Here is a 16,698-nt window from a genome sequence, read left to right as displayed (position 1 = left end):
ATGGGCGCAATACGTCGTTGATTCCATATTCTATGTGACGTGCAAGTGACGTCAGGGCTTTGATGGCGTCCCACAGCAAGCTAGTCAGAAGGCTACGTCAAACTACCCTGAATACCGCGAGACACCGATTTCTGACTGCAAAAAATTACTCATCAAGTGGTAACATCGGAAATCGAAGAGTACCGGTCGGATCTTAACGGAGTGGGTAAGTGGATGCAGAGTCTTCGATTAGGTGTCAACAACGTCGCGGTAGCACTAATGCATTCGCATTCTCCCAATGCAATTTCTGCAGTGGCATAGCCGTCATACCTTTAACTAGCCACCGCTCACGGGCAACTTCTCTTTCCGAATGCTGCAAAGTCCATCCGTATGTCGTCGTCAGCGACGCCAGGTAGAATCCACTGCAGCCGCAGTTTGACATGGGTCGATGAACATGCACCGACCATATTTCATCCGCATTTCGTTGACAAGGAGCAGCCGCTTAGTTGCTTCGGAACTGCCGAGTGTCACATGCCCCCATGCGGTTAACGCGTTCTGGTGTTGGAAAGGGCATCTCGGAAATCCTCTGCATTGAAGGGCTCAAGTTGCACATCACAGTGAACGAAAAGAGCAATCTGTCCAGTAAGCACTGTTGGCAAGTGAATCTGATACCTGTTATCTGCAGCAGTTCTGTTTCCGCTGCCGTCAAGGGCCCTTGTCGCTTTGCTGACGTCCATTCTACGCGCGTCCGTTCGCTTGCGCGGCTGAAAGTATATAATCGATAGCTATCGCCGTAGACGAACATATCGAGCGTTTGAGTGCAAGTCGGTCGCACTGTGCACTGCATGAGGTCTTCTACATTAAGTTCTATCCGTGCGCAACAGACTGCTATTGCACTGCCCTCGTAAGGTGCACTAAGTTAACCTCTACTTCTAAAGCACGCTACCACTAACATCCAATCACCAATCTCGCGGATCTTCCACTTACTTCGAAGCCCTAGCGTAAAACCGCAAGTGAAATGAAACTTTCACGCCTTCGCACACACCTCGCAAGTTCACTACAACGGCTGCAACTTTTTCGTCCCCCAGGCCAGACATGGCAGTAATTGAATTACAGTAATGAAATTAGCGTAATTTAATTTATTTTCTCGGTAATTTGTACTGTAATGAATTACGTTTTCGGGTTGGTAATTTAGTAATGTAATGAATTACTTCTGGTAGTAATTTCGCAGCAAAAATAATTAATTCTTTTCGAAATTACTTTTTCTAAAGCACTACTCCTTCAATAGACAGCAAAGTAGTTCCGCGATAGCAGGAACGACGTGCGGCAAACCGAAGCCAGCGTAACGGATCGGCAAAAGGAATTGAGCAGAACAGTCCGTCTGAGACCTTCTGTGTAGCAATGTCACTTAGTGCGGCTACTCATGACAACTATTCTCCAAGCAGCAGGATACAAGGCGTCAAGGGAATGCCGAAGGGAGAGATGGTGCAAGAAGGCTGGAGCTGAAAACTAGTTGGAAGCGCGGCGCAGTGGCACTCCCTATTGCGTCGGCTAGGGCACAGCGGATCCATGGTTACACTCGTAACCACGGGGCGAGGGAGGATTGGGGTGGGGGAGATAGGTGGAAGAGTCCATGGCGTGAGCCGCCGTGGCTTGAGCATTACTGAGCAGTGAGCACAAGGTGCCGACGTCAATTCTTGAGACTGCGGAAGCAATAAATAACCTTCTTCGGGCCGTTGAAATGGCGGAGACAGCTCCGGGTCAGCAAGGCGCTGAGTTCGCCGTTCATTTCACGACCGTTCAACCCTGCTTCTGCTTTATGATTATTTTTTTTGCGGTTGTCTTGTTCTGGTGATGGCAAGTGTTGTAGGAAAGAGGGAAGGAATAGGTCTCTGGGAAGGAATTTGGCGGGAAGACGAAATAATGTGTGTGCTTCGAGTCTGGAGAACAAGTTGTTTTCTTCACCAACTTTACTTATTTTTTGCGTTGATTGAAACTAGAAAGTAATTTAAAAGTAATTGAATTACTAAGTAGAAGTAATTGAATTGCAATTTCATTACTTCTAGGGGGCCGTAATGAGTAATGTAATTTAATTCCTTTTGAGAAGTAATTTTGCCATGTATGCCCCATGCTCCCGCCCCGATCGGTGCGCAAGACGGGCTTGATAGAAGATTGACCGTTTTAAGCATAAAATAATTTGTAGACAACTCTGTGCAGTATTTCAATGTCGAGTCTAATGTTCAGCAGATGAACATCGATGGGCATATGCCGTCCAGTTCATCAGCCAAGTGGTTTCTGGCAAATGGCGTTGAAATTTTCAGGCGCGTGAAGCTGGAACACGCTTTGAGAATTAGGTGTCGTGGTCAGGCTTAATAGCATAACAAAATTTAATCCAACCACAGTGGCGTGGTTTGTTTTATATCTCCTGATTATCAGTTTCTACAGTGCGTCAACACATTTACATCATACCTTAGTATCAGCCGCCCACGAGCCGCACTAGCTACGTTCACTGCATAAAATATTCGATGACGTTCCTAACCCGTGTGCGTTATACTTGTAGGCCTGCCTGTGCGCGCTGCGCTTGATCCCGTTTGGTCAACTCGTTGAGCACCCAGCGATTATGTTAATTAACTAATGTGTTTATTTCTTTATTTTTTTTTACTAGCCGCGGCAAAAGACAGTTCATTCAGAACATGTTTTTATGTGTCTATATCCCGTAAGGCTCAAAAACCGTCCAGTGCGTCATTTTCATGAAAGCACCTCCTTCATTTCAACTGTTACTTTCTGGGTGCTTATTACCAATCAGTGCTTCCGTTGTGTCCGGCTTTATCTCGTGAAAAAATTACCAGTGATAGAGCCAACATTTTGCTTTGTGGTGTGACCCGCAAACGTCTCTTTGTTTTTCTTTTACATATAAGTCGATAGAGCAAACAATAATGCGCGGAACAGTTCCAGCTATTGCCCCGTGTTCCCAATAGAGGCAGACACTGGCATTTAAGAAAAGGACGAATTCAGGCCATTAGTACGCGATCGACTAGCTCATACCTGATGTCTCAGCTGCCTACCTTACATTAGCACAGCCAGGACATGCCGAAAACCGACTCGGGGTCTGCGCACGAAACAAAAATTTAAAGGCATCTGTTACTGTGTTTATTGAGCGTTCTAACTGCGATTATTCCTTTTATATATCGGCAACGAGTTTTTTTTTTCTGAGTATTTGAGTATTTTTTGAGTGACGTCAGCCTTATCTGCTACAGTATGGAACAGCGAACGAGGGAGAGTGCGAAATGATAATGCAAACCCGGAGTTCTAGGCTGGTCGACGCGATAACCTTCAAATCGCGCTCGACGTACAGCAACATCATCCCCACGGTTGTGCCAGCCCGGCGGCTCCTGTTTCACCAGGTGGGCTTTTCCTTATCGGAACCGCGGACGTGACCGCTCGTCGGGGGCGGCCTCTGCGGGTCGCTCCCCGTTTTTCGGCCGCTTCTCGCGGTCTACGGACTGACTCTGCGAGCCTCGCGTAACACTAGCGAGGCCTAGCACCGGCCGCGCCCTGTGGTGGCCGGGTAGGAGGTCCCCCGCGGGAATGGAGGCCTCCACCTCGCCTCCTGCGTCCTCGGGACCGACTTCGCGTGCGGAGAAGCCGCGATGCGAATCCCCGAACGACACATTGGTAGCGGAGTCATCCATTGCCTACCGAACATCGTCGACCAGGTCCCCTGTCTCGGACCACGGTGAAGCTACAGTGCTTCAGACCACGCAGGCGCAACCTATGTCATCTATTACTGCGGCTCTGAAGATCCAGCTCGCTCCGGAGCTACCCATCCCTAATTCTCTTTACATGGCAATTAGTAATTGAATTACAGTAATTTGAAAACTTTCACCATAATTTGTGATGTGATTATCATTTTTCTGGTAAGGTAAGCTAGTAATGTAATGAATTACTTTAGAGCAGTAATTTTGCAGTAAAAGTAATTACTTTTGCTAAAGTGAATCACTGCTGTTTCTGTACATCATACACCTGGTGCTGGCGTCGCCAAAGCAGTGACGATGCACGGTTGAAAAGCCCGATAGGACCCAATGCCTGCTTGCTTGGGACAGCACGGCTGCTTATAATTTCTCCTCCACTGAAATGCCGCTGTTGTGGCAGGAATTTGATCCTGCAACATTGTGATCAGCAGCCAATTGAACGCCAAAACCGCTGCATTGCGTCCTTGAAATACTGACCCATAAAGCAAACCCAATTTGCGCTCATATATAGTTTCATATTCAGATATGTGGCGCAAAAAACACAAACACAAGATACACAAGATAAGTACCAAAAAGCAACCTCGATATGCACCAGCTGTTCCTGACTGCAGTTCCTTTCTGACCGGCGATAACCGGCCATACAGCCGGTATTTGCTATCTTCCAATTCTGGTTAAAAATCGTGTTGCTTATTGCAGAATCCTATGCTAATCGGATGATAAGCAATGCCGCATTATCAGGCAGAGGCCTCCCGTTCCGTGGCAAATCATGAAGACACGTTCCCAGCCCCATTTGGGTCCTTATGTGTGGTAATTAATTTCACTGCCGTTGGGCGCGCATTATTGCCCTCTTGTCACGGGCGCCCGCCTGACCCATTGCCATGCAGAGGTAGTTTATCCTCACCGATCTTCACAATGGCATGCCCGCCACGTGGTTGCAATGCATCTGATAGCAATTAGCTGGGCTAACTGTTGCTGCACAGCTTTGGCTGTTGGCGCTCGAAGCAAACAGACGTGCTTGCGCTGCGCTCCCGTGCCTCGCGCTATTTCTTCTTCGCCCAGATTTCCTGGGCCCAACACCGGCCTTTGGGGCCTTCTGGGCGGCCTCGGAGCCTCCCGTTTTCAGATCCAGGAGTTCCAGAGGCCTCCGCTAGCGGTTTTAGGCCGCTTTTCCAGCCTGCGGACTTTGCCGGTGGTACAGTCAAGGTATATGTACTATGGTAGCGAAGGCTCCATAGACGCCCATGCGTACAAAACATGGCGGCTCACGGGCTCCAGCGACCAATGAAAATTGGGGGGCTATGACCTAAATGACGTCACGCATACGTTCACTTTGGCGCGAATTATAAAAAAGTTAAAAAAAAAAAACGCCGCGTTGCATTGACGAGCCCGCATCATTTGAAGGTTGTTAACCTTTCAGCGCGCGCCAACCTTTGCCATCTAAATGAACTCGAGTTGTTTACGCCCTTGTTTATAAGCAGTTGCTCCAGCACAATGAAAGTGGTTGGCAAAAGTAGCGGCATAGAAAGGCAGCAACACTTCCAAATAGAGACCATGCATGCAAATTCATAACACAAATACTGCTGCAAGTCGTGCAAGTACTTTTGCCATTTACTTTGTCCCTCAGCACAGTAAGGTGCGGTCCAGAAATACTGGTGCAACGGGGCAGTCGTGCCCAGTTCGCAACAGAGTGTGCCAAGTGAACAATTATGGTTTTCATATTCATGGTTTATTGCATCAACCAATAAAATACAGCAACAAATCACAACAATAAAAATGCATGTCGCAGACAGCACAAACAGTAGCGCTGTTTAAGCGGGCTAATCATCCTAATGATCACAGCCGAGGCACGGCTTGAAGTGCCTGCCACAAAACATCACCAGATAAGACACATGCATGTACAGAAAACAAAGACAGCTGCGAAATAATGTCATGAATTAGTAGGTGCATCAAAACATACGTGGAGCACTCTTCACATTTAAATGCTTCGACAGAAAGTATGCAGCAGTTTTCAAGGCAATTTTAAGGTTGCACCAGTCCAGACAGCTTTAGCATCAACAAACGTGCTTAACACAGGCATACATTGAGTCTGTGTGCAACCTCCAGATCTGCTCACCGGTGAAAGTCAGCCGATAAGCGGTAAGGGTACCGACGGTTGAGTCGACGCTGTCGCAACGTGCCGCAGAGCATCGCTTCCTCACTTTGTGCGGGCTCATCTTGCGATAAAACGCTAAGCGCAATACACTGCTGCAAAAAGACTTCGCACTGCCCGCACGACGAAACCAAAAAAAAAAAAACACGGTTGCAGGGGGATATTAAATCTCACCAAGCGGCGACAGAGCAGCGACCAGCAAGGACGTCGAAATCTTCGCAAAAGGGACACTTTCAGACTTGCGAACTAAATTACGCTTTCCCGGGCGCACCACAGCAGACTAGCAGCAGACAGCGATAAGAAACCGTTTCGTGCTTCGTCATCTCCGTTGCCTTGGTTACCTCTGGCAGCGCCTGCTAACCGATGCAACATCAAGGGGGTGGGGCGATAAGAGTGTTGCAAGATAAAAAAAGATAAGAATGTATTTATAAAATACCTTACCTCATTCACAAGCGAAGTTATCCAAATGCCTATTTTTTATGTTGATACTTTTCAGTAGTATAATTTCTTAATCTGAGTGGTAGGCCCCCGACCTGTGGCTATGCTGCGGTACCGCTGAACCGCTTTTGAGCCCAGCCTTCGCCACCATTCTACTTCCGCCATGGTACAGTCGAGCGCGATTTGAAGGTTATTGCGCGAGCGTCGACCGGGAACATGAACAGTGCCATGCTCCAGAATTCTCTGCCGAGGCGAGGGAGGTATCAGGCCAGCTTCCCTTACTGTTTTTGTTGTTCCTTCAGCAGCCGTCACTCCCTGCTGGGACATCACTTTCTTTTTTTTTTCTCTTTTGGTTCTGCGAACAGGCAGTGACCGTTGTGCGCACGACGTAATATTTGGTGTTATCTGAAATTGGACTGTTTAGCGCAACAGATGGAAAGCTTAGAATAGAGAGAAAGGGCAGTGAGTTTATCGCGGGGATGATGGTTGTTGTATGTGTGCACGGCCCCGCGTCGGGTGATGAACAACTTTTATTTCCGACAAGACGGCGTACATATACATGTGCTGACGCATTGGGTCATGCGCAGATTAGGTTAGAGCGAGGGACGTCAGCCTTACTCAGATCTGCTACATCTTCCTTTTTACGGAAAAAAACAAGGTTTAGCGTCGCTCGGGCAGAGGGTACAGACATGGTTCGCGTCGCTGCCTTGTGCTTCGGCGTAGCTCTTGGACAGGCTCTGTGCGAGGGCCTTCTTGGGGGGCGGAACTTGCTTCAGGTTGCGGTCCTATCAGTCGTAGATGTTCTCGTGTGCGTCGAATTTCCCTGCCGTCCTCGGTTTTGACGATCGCTGAGCGAGGTTCGTTAGCTGGCCTGAGAAAGACAGCTGGAGACCAGCTCCGCTGGATTGAGTCATACACGGTGACCTGATGTCCTGGTGTCGCAGGTGGCAGGTACCTGCTGCCGCGGTTGTAAGTCCTTTGGCGTTGGCGTATCTCACGAAGCCGGCTGCAAACCACGTTGCTGGGTATTTCCCGTGGCTCCAAGTGGCTTCTAGGCACCGGGAGAAGTGTCCGAGTGTGGCGTCCCATCAGCCTCTGCACAGGGGACTGTAGCACATCATCACGCGGAGTATTGCGCCATTCAAGCAAAGCCATTTGAAATGCAGGCATTTTAAAGGAGCATTTTTTTAGAAGCTTCTTTGCTTCCTGCACCGCTCTTTCTGTCATGCCGTTAGACCGCGGGTGGTAGGGGCTTGATGTGACGTGGGCGATACCTGGGATGTTCAGGAAGTCCTTAAATTCCCGGCTGTTAAAGGGCGGCCCATTATCACTGCACAGCTTCAAAGGCAAGCCATGGACAGAAAAGATTTCAGAACACCAGGTTTTCAGCGAGGTTGCTGTGGCGGTTCGAAGTTCCCGAATCTAAAAAAAAAAAATGAGTAAAAGCCCACGATGACGGCAAATTCACGACCTTCGTAAAAGAACAAGTCAATACCAACAACTTGCCAGGGTAAGGTTGGGACATCGTGACTTAAAAGGGGCATTTTGGCGTTTCGCGGCTGATTCTTCATGCACACCTTGCACCCTTTACAGAACTGCTCAATGTCGCTCGCCATGTTCGGCCAGTACATCACGTTCCTAGCCCTCGCCTTCATTTTATCCGCGCCAGCGTGCGCCGCGTGAAGGAGGCGGATCATTTCGTATCTTTTTGACTCTGATATAATTACCTTGTTGCTGCGAAATACGAGGCCATCCTGCGCGTGTATCTCGTCTCGGTACCCCAAGTAGGTCCGAAGTTGCTCGGGGACTTCATGCTTGTGAAGAGGCCACGCTGCCTCGGCGTATTCGCGCTGCTTTGTCAGGTTGCTGTCGCCACTGGTTGCTGCAAGCAGGTCTTTCAGGCAGTGCTCAGAGGCTGAAACGCAATCAAGAACATTGACTTGAAAGTCCTGGTGTTCTTCCATGTATGCCTTAGTGGGAAAGCGAGATAAAACATCTGCGAGGAACAGTTCTTTGCCGGGTTTATACGTAACGATGATGGGATAACGTTGCAACGTCAGCCGCATGCGTTGCAAGCGTAGCGGGCACTGGTGCAGTGGTTTATTGAAAATGATCTGTCTCCACTGTTACTGCATGCTGTTCAAATATATAGTCATGAAATTTGGTGCAGCCGTGCACTATCGCGAGGGTTTCCTTTTCTATCTGAGCATATCTTTGCTGCGCATCTGCGAGTGACCGCGATGAAAACGCAACGCGCATCCTGCATCAGAACGGCGCCTACCCCGAACTGACTTGCGGCAACTGATAAGGTAACTCCTTTCTTGGGGTCAAAATAACAGAGAATTGGGGCTGTTATCAGAGCCTCGCGCAACTTTTCGAAGCTTTCTTGCTGCCTTTCTGTCCATACCCATGCGATTTCTTTGCGTAGCAAAGATCGAAGAGGGGCGGTCACTACAGACATGTTAGGGACGAAACGTTGCACAAAGTTTATCGTGCCCAGAAAAGCTTGCAGTTCCTTACTATTCTTTGGTGCTGTCATTTCCAAAATATCTTCTACGCGTTGTGGGTCAACCCGCAGGCCTTCTGCAGTAAGCACGTGTCCCAGGTAGCGTACCGCTGGCTGGAAAAATGAACATTTCTTCAAGTTCAGTTATGTTCGCGACAGCGTGTTAAAAGATTCTGCAAGTGGTAGTCGTGTTCTTCTTTAGTCTTGCCCCATAAGAGAATGTCATCCATTACTACTGCGACATTTGGCAAACCCTCTAGCACGCGATGCATTGCTGCTTGCAACACTTCCGGGGCTGAGGCAATTTCAAAAGGCATGCGCAGAAAGCGATAATGTCCGTAAGGTGTGCTCATTGTGCAGAGCTTGGAGCTTGCGTCAGCTAGTTTTATTTGCCAGAATACCGATGCCGCGTCTAGAGTTGTAAAGAACTTTGCTTCTGCAAGCTTAGGCACTACATCTTCAAGAGCCGGCATGGGGTAATGCTCCCGTAGCAAAGCTTTGTTGAGTGCTGTGGGATCTAGGCAGATGCGTACTTTTTCTTAACTACAGTGACCATGTGACTGGACCATTCTGTAGGCTCATTTACCTTGGATATGACGCCTTGTTCTTCCATGCGCTGGAGCTCTTGACTTTTTCTTGGAGGGCCACTGGAACTCTCCTCGCCGGGACGACCACTCCCACAGCTTCGGGCTTTAAGTTCATCGTGTACTCAACGCCTTTTAACTGTCCCAGTCCACTGAAAACATCTGCAAACTATTGCGCTGCTGGGTACAACTGGTCGACATGAACTGTTTCTACGCGACAAATAAACCCAAGGCTTTCAGCTACTGAGAGTCAGGGGCACATTTTGGTCAACCACGAAAAAAGTCTCTTTGTGAACTTTGTTGTTAGCGCGCAAATGTAGCGAAATTCGTTTAGGCCAGAGTTTTGTGGCCGAAGAACGCAGTTAACGTTATGCGACATTCTCGGTGGGGCTTGTTCGGCAGCTTGCAGACATCCTTACTCGAGATTACACAGCAGTTCGCTCCTGTATCCAGCTTGCATGTGAATGGGCGTCCTTCAATGTCAACTGTCGCGCTCCAATGGTCTGAGGCTACAGCGCCGACGGTCAAAGTTTGCAAAATGAAATCACAGTCATCCGCGCCTTGCAGTTCGCGCAGTTCCTTTTTTGACCCTTGTTATGACGGGGCGCAGATGCTTTTCATGCTTAGGCGAAGTGATTACGCCCACCGCACTTTGTGCAGTCCTTTCCTTGGGTCGGACATGTTACTCCACGATGAGTGAAATAACCACAACGACTACAAGGTCGCTTTCGCGGGCCGACTGCATGGTCTACTGCGTCGCCTGCTGTTTCGGTGCCTTCGCTGATTTCCTTAAATTGTTCCTTTCCTTGCTCGCGGGCTCGGCATATTGCGAATGTTTTCTCATACGACGGGTTTTCGGCTACAAGCGTTTGCTGTAAACACTTGTCCTGCACTCCCAGGGTAATGCGACTGCGGAGCAAGCGGTCTTCCAAGTCTCCGAACTCGCAGTTCTTTGCTAGCAGCCTTAGGTCTGTCAGCCAGTCGTTAAAAGGTTCCCCTTGCTTTTGGTCTCTCGATCCAAAGCGGAACTCATGAAATGTCAAATTCGTCGATGGTTTGTAGAATTCCTCAAACTTTTTAAGTAAAATGTCGACGTTGTTCTTGTCCTCTTCGTTGTCGAATTTGAAAGTGCTATAAGTTTTCCTTCCGTCTTCTCCGATTGTTACAAGTAACGTTGCTGCTTGCACTTCGTTAGGCTGTTTCCTTAACTGGGTGGCCGTAGAAAATAGCATGAACTCACTTTTCCATGCAGTCCATGCGTCTTCCGAGGTATCCAATGGTTTCGGGGCCGGGAGCAGCGTCGTCGGGGCGGACATAGTGAATGGGCAACGCTGCCACCATGTGCACGGCCCCGCGTCGGGTGATGAACAACTTTTATTCCCGATAAGAAGGCGTATATATAGTGTGCTGACGCATTGAGTCATGCGCAGATTAGGTTATAGCGAGTGACGTCAGCCTTACTCAGATCTGCTACAGTATGGAACAGCGAACGAGGGAGAGAAGAGTGCGAAATGATAATTTTTCCTGTTGCAAACCCGGCCGCCAGGTGCCTGGAGTGCTAGGCTGGTCGACGCTCGCGCGATAACCTTCAAATCGCGCTCGACGTACAGCAACATCATTCCCACGGTTGTGCCAGCCCTGCAGCGGGCTACCGGCGGTCCTGTTTCACCACGTGGGCTTTTCCTTATCGGAACCGCGGACGTGACCGCTCGTCGGGGACGGCCTCTGCGGGTCGCTCCCCGTTTTTCGGCCGCTTCTCGCGGTCTACGGACTGACTCTGCGAGCCTCGCGTAACACTAGCGAGGCCTAGCACCGGCCGCGCCCTGTAGTGGCCAGGTAGGAGGTCCCCCGCGGGCATGGTGGGCTCCACCTCGCCTCCTGCGGGCTCGTCCTCGGGACCGACTTCGCGTGCGGAGAAGCCGCGACGCGAATCCCCGTTCGACACATTGGTAGCGGAGCCATCCATTGCCTACCGAACATCGTCGACCAGGTCCCGGGTCTCGGACCACGGTGAAGCTACAGTGCCTCAGGCCACGCAGGCGCAACCTATGTCATCTATTACTACAGAGCCACTTGTTACCTCTGTCGATATTCCGCAGAATTTGCAGGCCGGCACTTCGGCTGCGGTCGGCCCCAACCTCTAGGTTCCGGTTTCGGGCGAGAAGCCGCAGGCTCCACTTGATACTCCTGCAGTGGGCTTGGTCCCGCACGAGATCCCAAACCTTGGCTTCGCGGCAATGATGCCGTTCGCCGTGGTCACGAAACACCATGAGACCTTGGTGAACTACTTAAACGCGCCCGAACACAAAATTGGCATTCAGGCACAAATTTTCCTGATGAACCTGTTCGGGAAAGTCATAGACTGCTGCGCGCACTACCAGGCGCTGGCATCTGACGCCCGAGGTCGCGCGGACATCCTGCGTTTGATGTGGTATGCGGAGAAGCGCGACTCCGCCGAGGCCAAGGCACAGGCGGAATCGGCGGAGACTCGCCTCAGGGCTGCGCCGCCTCCAACTCATCAGTCCAACTTTGCGGAGATCCTACGGGGCTCGACCGGCAGCAGCGACGCCCCGGTCACAGCTCAGCAGCGGCCGCAGGCTCAACCATCGGAACAGCGGCAAGTGAACCATGTTGCCTTTCTGACATCTACCGCGCCGGATTCCGCTACGCGGGCACAACAATCCAGACCCTTAAGGCAAATATAAATCCAGAAGAAGCCGGTATCGGACCGGTTACGCTGCGGCCTACACCTAATGGTGTTACGGTATTGGCAAGTGATAGGGACACAGTCGCAAATATGCACCAAGCAGTCCAAGATAACGAAGTTACTATAAACGTGTTACGGGTCCGCGTTGTGGATCGCCGCCGTCCCCACATTAGACTATGGGGCGCAGATCAAGATGTATCGGACGCCGAGGTCATAGGGAACATCAATGCCAAAAACCCTGGCGTAAATCTAGACCCGCAGACCACAACGCGGCGATACACGTTTAAGGTTCGAGACGGAACTAAAACACGCATATCTATGGCACCAGACGCCTTTTCATGTGTATTAACAAAGGGTAGGCTTACCGTTAGTTGGTCGTCGGCGTTAGTTGCGGAAGATCTGCACGCACCTATGTGCACCTTCTGCGCAAGCTACGGCGCAATTGCCGCGTAAGTGCAAACGCGGCATGCACAAGGTGTGCTGGAACACACGCAGTTACAGACTGCACCGTGCGCGCAAATGAGTCCGCTGTGGCGTGTGCCGCAGGGCCGGACGGGAGGGGCAACCGCACAGAGCCCCAGAATGCCCGATCCTGGCCGCATGTCTTGCGCGCTTAAGATCTAGGACGGATTATGGCAACACTTAATCTGGGGGGGAGCCGCTTCCTTTTCTTTTTCTCTTCTAACCGACGAGTTCTCTGCACTTACCTGTGGAAGCTCGTCGAAAACCTTCCTTAATCAATTCCCTTCTGCCAAAGCATAACTTAGAAGCACCATTCTTTTCCTACTATTCTTTTCAACACTTCTTCGATATTGCATTACGAACCTTACTGCAACTTTTAGTAAGGTAATGTCAACTGGTGCTTTTGATTCTTTTTCTCGCCAGTAAAAACATTTTCCCTTGAGGACTGGCTCCCCTCTTTTCCTCCATCGGGCCTTATGCCACTCTACAGTTGTGTGTTCCTTTTTTCATTCAACACAGATCTAATTCTGAAGGCACAGTGTGGCTGTCAAGTGCTACTAATAATGGGGTTTTCCATATCTTCGAAGTGGCTGTGGATGTTCCCACGGGCAGGGGTTTTCACATTTCATTTATTTTTAAATTAGATTCAGGCGCGTCACATTTGACGGCTTCATTTATTTATGAATCATTAGGTAGGGACGTTGGGAAAGGGCGTTTCATGGGAGAAATATATCGCCTGTTGGGGACTTCTTCCAGCCGTGTCGGGTGATACTGCACAGGCTTGTTTGCTATGCAAACACACATAAACCAAATACAGTGGTATCTTTTGTTTTCTTTCTTTCTTTGTTTTTTTCTTGTTCTCGTTTTTTTTTTACTTTTCATTTTCTATCTCAATTTTTTCCTTTGTTGCCACTATATATGGTCCTACTATACTTTTTGGAGGAATTTTCAATACAAAGGGTCACAGCATTTTTACAAATTATCAGAACTGTATTTGGTGTCAATAAATTAAAATGACAACTGACATATCCTTTTCATTTATACAGGTAAATTTAGATCAATGTAAGAATGCGACCCCAGTATTAGTAGAAAGTATTACAAATTACAATAATGATTTTGCATTAGTATCAGACCGTTACACATTTGGTGATAAAATCATAGGAATTACTCCAAATTGAATTGTCTTTGCACATACATCTAAGCCACGCTGTGCTATAATCGAAACGAACACGCGATACGATATGTTTCCCGTTTTAATAACTACAAGAGTGGTAGCTGTTGTATGCTCATCAACCACCGTATCATTTTTATTAGTCAGTGCCTACGCACCACTGCATTTTCCCATGTCACCTACATTACATCACATAACACATGCATTAACACTCACGCAGGACATGCAGGTCGTAATTGGGGGGACTTTATTGCAAAACATGTCTTGTGGGGACCACATCAGTCCGACATACGCGGTAGGGAACTCTTGCAATTTGCAATGGCATCAGGTTTAATAATAATGAATGACCCATGCATCTCCTCCTACCTACACAAACCCGTACACAGACAGTTGGATCGACGTGACCATGGCATCATCACAGTTGATGCTTTTGGGACCATCATGGCACGTATCTGACACCATCACACTTTCAGAGCATAAATATATAACAGTACAATTTGGAAACACGACCCGAAACACATAGCCCATGACTAACACATCTAGGAACAACATGAATATTAAAATCCATATCAAAATTACGATTTTTCGATGCGGTAGTCGGTGCGCAGCTAGGTTCGCCGGAGGCATTAGAATTTGTTGTAGCGAAATTTTATACAATCTTTCAACGTCTAAGGCGAAATAATTTAGTTTCCTGGCCGCTCCGTCCAAATTCCAAAGCCGCAAATTCTAATAATTGGTGGACGGACGAATCGGCAATTGAAAAATCTAAGGTTAGGGCACTCCTCAGGCGATATCAAAGAACAAAAGATTACTTATTGCGGGAACAATTCGACAAAGTTTATTACGAGGCTTTACGAATATACAGAAACAACATCGCAAGAGTTCGAAACTCCGAAATGAGGAATATTGCAAAAGATTCCTTAAAATCGAACATATTTGGACACACAATCAAAATTGCATTTTTAAAATTACAGGCGCCGGTCATTCTCCCTCCATTGCAGAGGGATGATGGCACATTAACAACATTCACATTAGAAACGGCCCAGTTGTTATTAGACAACCAGGTAGCTTCAGACAATAGTCAGACACCCCATTACATTCAGAGATTCGAGCTCAGGCGATGAATTGCAATTTAGGAGGTCCCGAGGATGTTCCCTTCACCTACGGTGAGGTCCACCTTGCTGTCTCCAGGGTGAAACGGGGAACAGCTTCGGGACTGGATGGAATTACACCTAGAATAGTTCAAGAATTATGAAAATTAAAGCCAAACTTTTTATCTTCATATTTTCTTCCGCCTTACATTTGGGACATTTCCCCTTGGTATGAAGGAGAGGAAGAATCCTTTTTCTCCCCAAGCCAGGCAGACCGTCAGAGGTTACACCTTCATATCGACCCATAGTAATGAATTCTACACTGGGAAAAGTGTTGGAGCGCCTCTTGAACGGGTGACTGTATCATTTCTTCGCAAGACAATCTTCTTCACATCAATCAATTTGTATTCACGAAACAGAGAGAAGCAGTTCATGCTCTCCACACTCTGATAACCAAAATTAGAGATATAAGAGCAGAAGGGCTACACGCAATAATCAATAGACTTCCGGGGAGCTTTTGACAGTGTCTGGCATCCCCTAGTCCTTGCATCGCTCGGGCAATGGGGATGCCCGAGAAACCTCTGTGCTCTGCTGCGGTCGTTTCTATCAGACCGCGAGGTGGTGCACCGCTCCAGGGCGGGAGACGCGGTTCCTTGGGCAGCCCACAGGGCTCTCCACTGTCACCGCTTCTCTGGAATATAGTGGTGCGTGGCTTGCTAGAGCTGCCGATGCCAGAGGGCGTGTCGCTCCTATGCAGACGGCGTTGTCGTTCTTTTGCCTAGGGTTCTGCAGACTTTGGCAGAGGATGCACTCAGACGAGTGACGACATGGGCGGCGACGGCCAGGGTAACCATCTGCGCTCAGAAGACGGCGTGCGTCCTGTTCTCGCCTCCGAGAAGAGGCATGGGGCGCACGCCACCAACCGTTCACCTGGATGCCGTCTGTCTTAAGTTCAGACCGTCTGTCCGGGTGCTCGGAGTCTTCATAGACCGCACTTTGTCGGTCATGGCGAATATCTGAAGGAGCGTGCTGAAATGCTTGCTGCGCGTCTTGGAACCCTTTTGCGCATGAGTGGCACGCTGGCACCGGAACAGCTCAGAAGGCTATACCGTCAGGTCATTCTGCCAACTCTAACTTACGCCTCCCCTGTGTGGTGGACTGAGTGTCCCCACTCGGGACTCCGTGCAAGATTGATAACTGTGCAGCGGGCTCCGCTAATGGCGTTGGCTGGAGCTTACTCCGCAACAAGCACGAGGGCACTTCAAATTTTAATGCATGCGGCTCCGTTGCAGTTTGACCTTGATAGGTTAAGCGCGGAGTTTAGATTATTCGTATTGCGATACATGACATTCGGCCAAAATTCATATCTTGTCTCGGAGATAGTGTCTCCTTTTAATGAGGCCCTTCAACATCCGTCGGTAGTAGTTTCTTTTGGACATGGTTGCGGCAGCGGCGAACGCGTCGCTACCAGCGCTCCATGTCTTCACGGATGGTTCCTATACTTCCACGGCTGCAGGTGCTGCATCCGTAGCAATTACACAAACTGGCCGAATTTTGTCAGTAGGCCGGTTTAGGGTCGAATTGGCAAACAGCACGTATTGCGTCAAAAAAATAGCATTTGGAGAGGCATTGAGGTACGTGAAGCATCAGAATGGACGAACACCTGTACACATCTACACGGACTCTCACTCCTCAATGCCCTTCCAAATTATTCCACATTAGACCCACAAATTGATACTATCAAACAACTTCTAAATACGGTCGCCTCTATTCGCACAGTAAATCTATTTCATGTCCCAGCTCATTCGGGCGTCGTAGGGAATGAAATAGCTGACATAATTGCATCCAAAGCATATAAA

General features: G+C 48.9%; 1 pseudogene; it reads right to left on the bottom strand.

Moving 5' to 3' along the window:
• Window positions 1-9,341: 9,341 nt before the first annotated feature.
• LOC146210317 (uncharacterized) lies at window positions 9,342-10,852 on the bottom strand (annotated as a pseudogene).
• Between the last annotated feature and the right edge of the window lie 5,846 nt (window positions 10,853-16,698).

The sequence above is a fragment of the Amblyomma maculatum genome, chromosome 1, assembly GCF_055883805.1.
Source record: "Amblyomma maculatum isolate TAMU_Amacu chromosome 1, ASM5588380v1, whole genome shotgun sequence".
Classification (NCBI taxonomy): domain Eukaryota; kingdom Metazoa; phylum Arthropoda; class Arachnida; order Ixodida; family Ixodidae; genus Amblyomma; species Amblyomma maculatum.
This window is presented reverse-complemented; position numbering and strand designations above follow the sequence as displayed.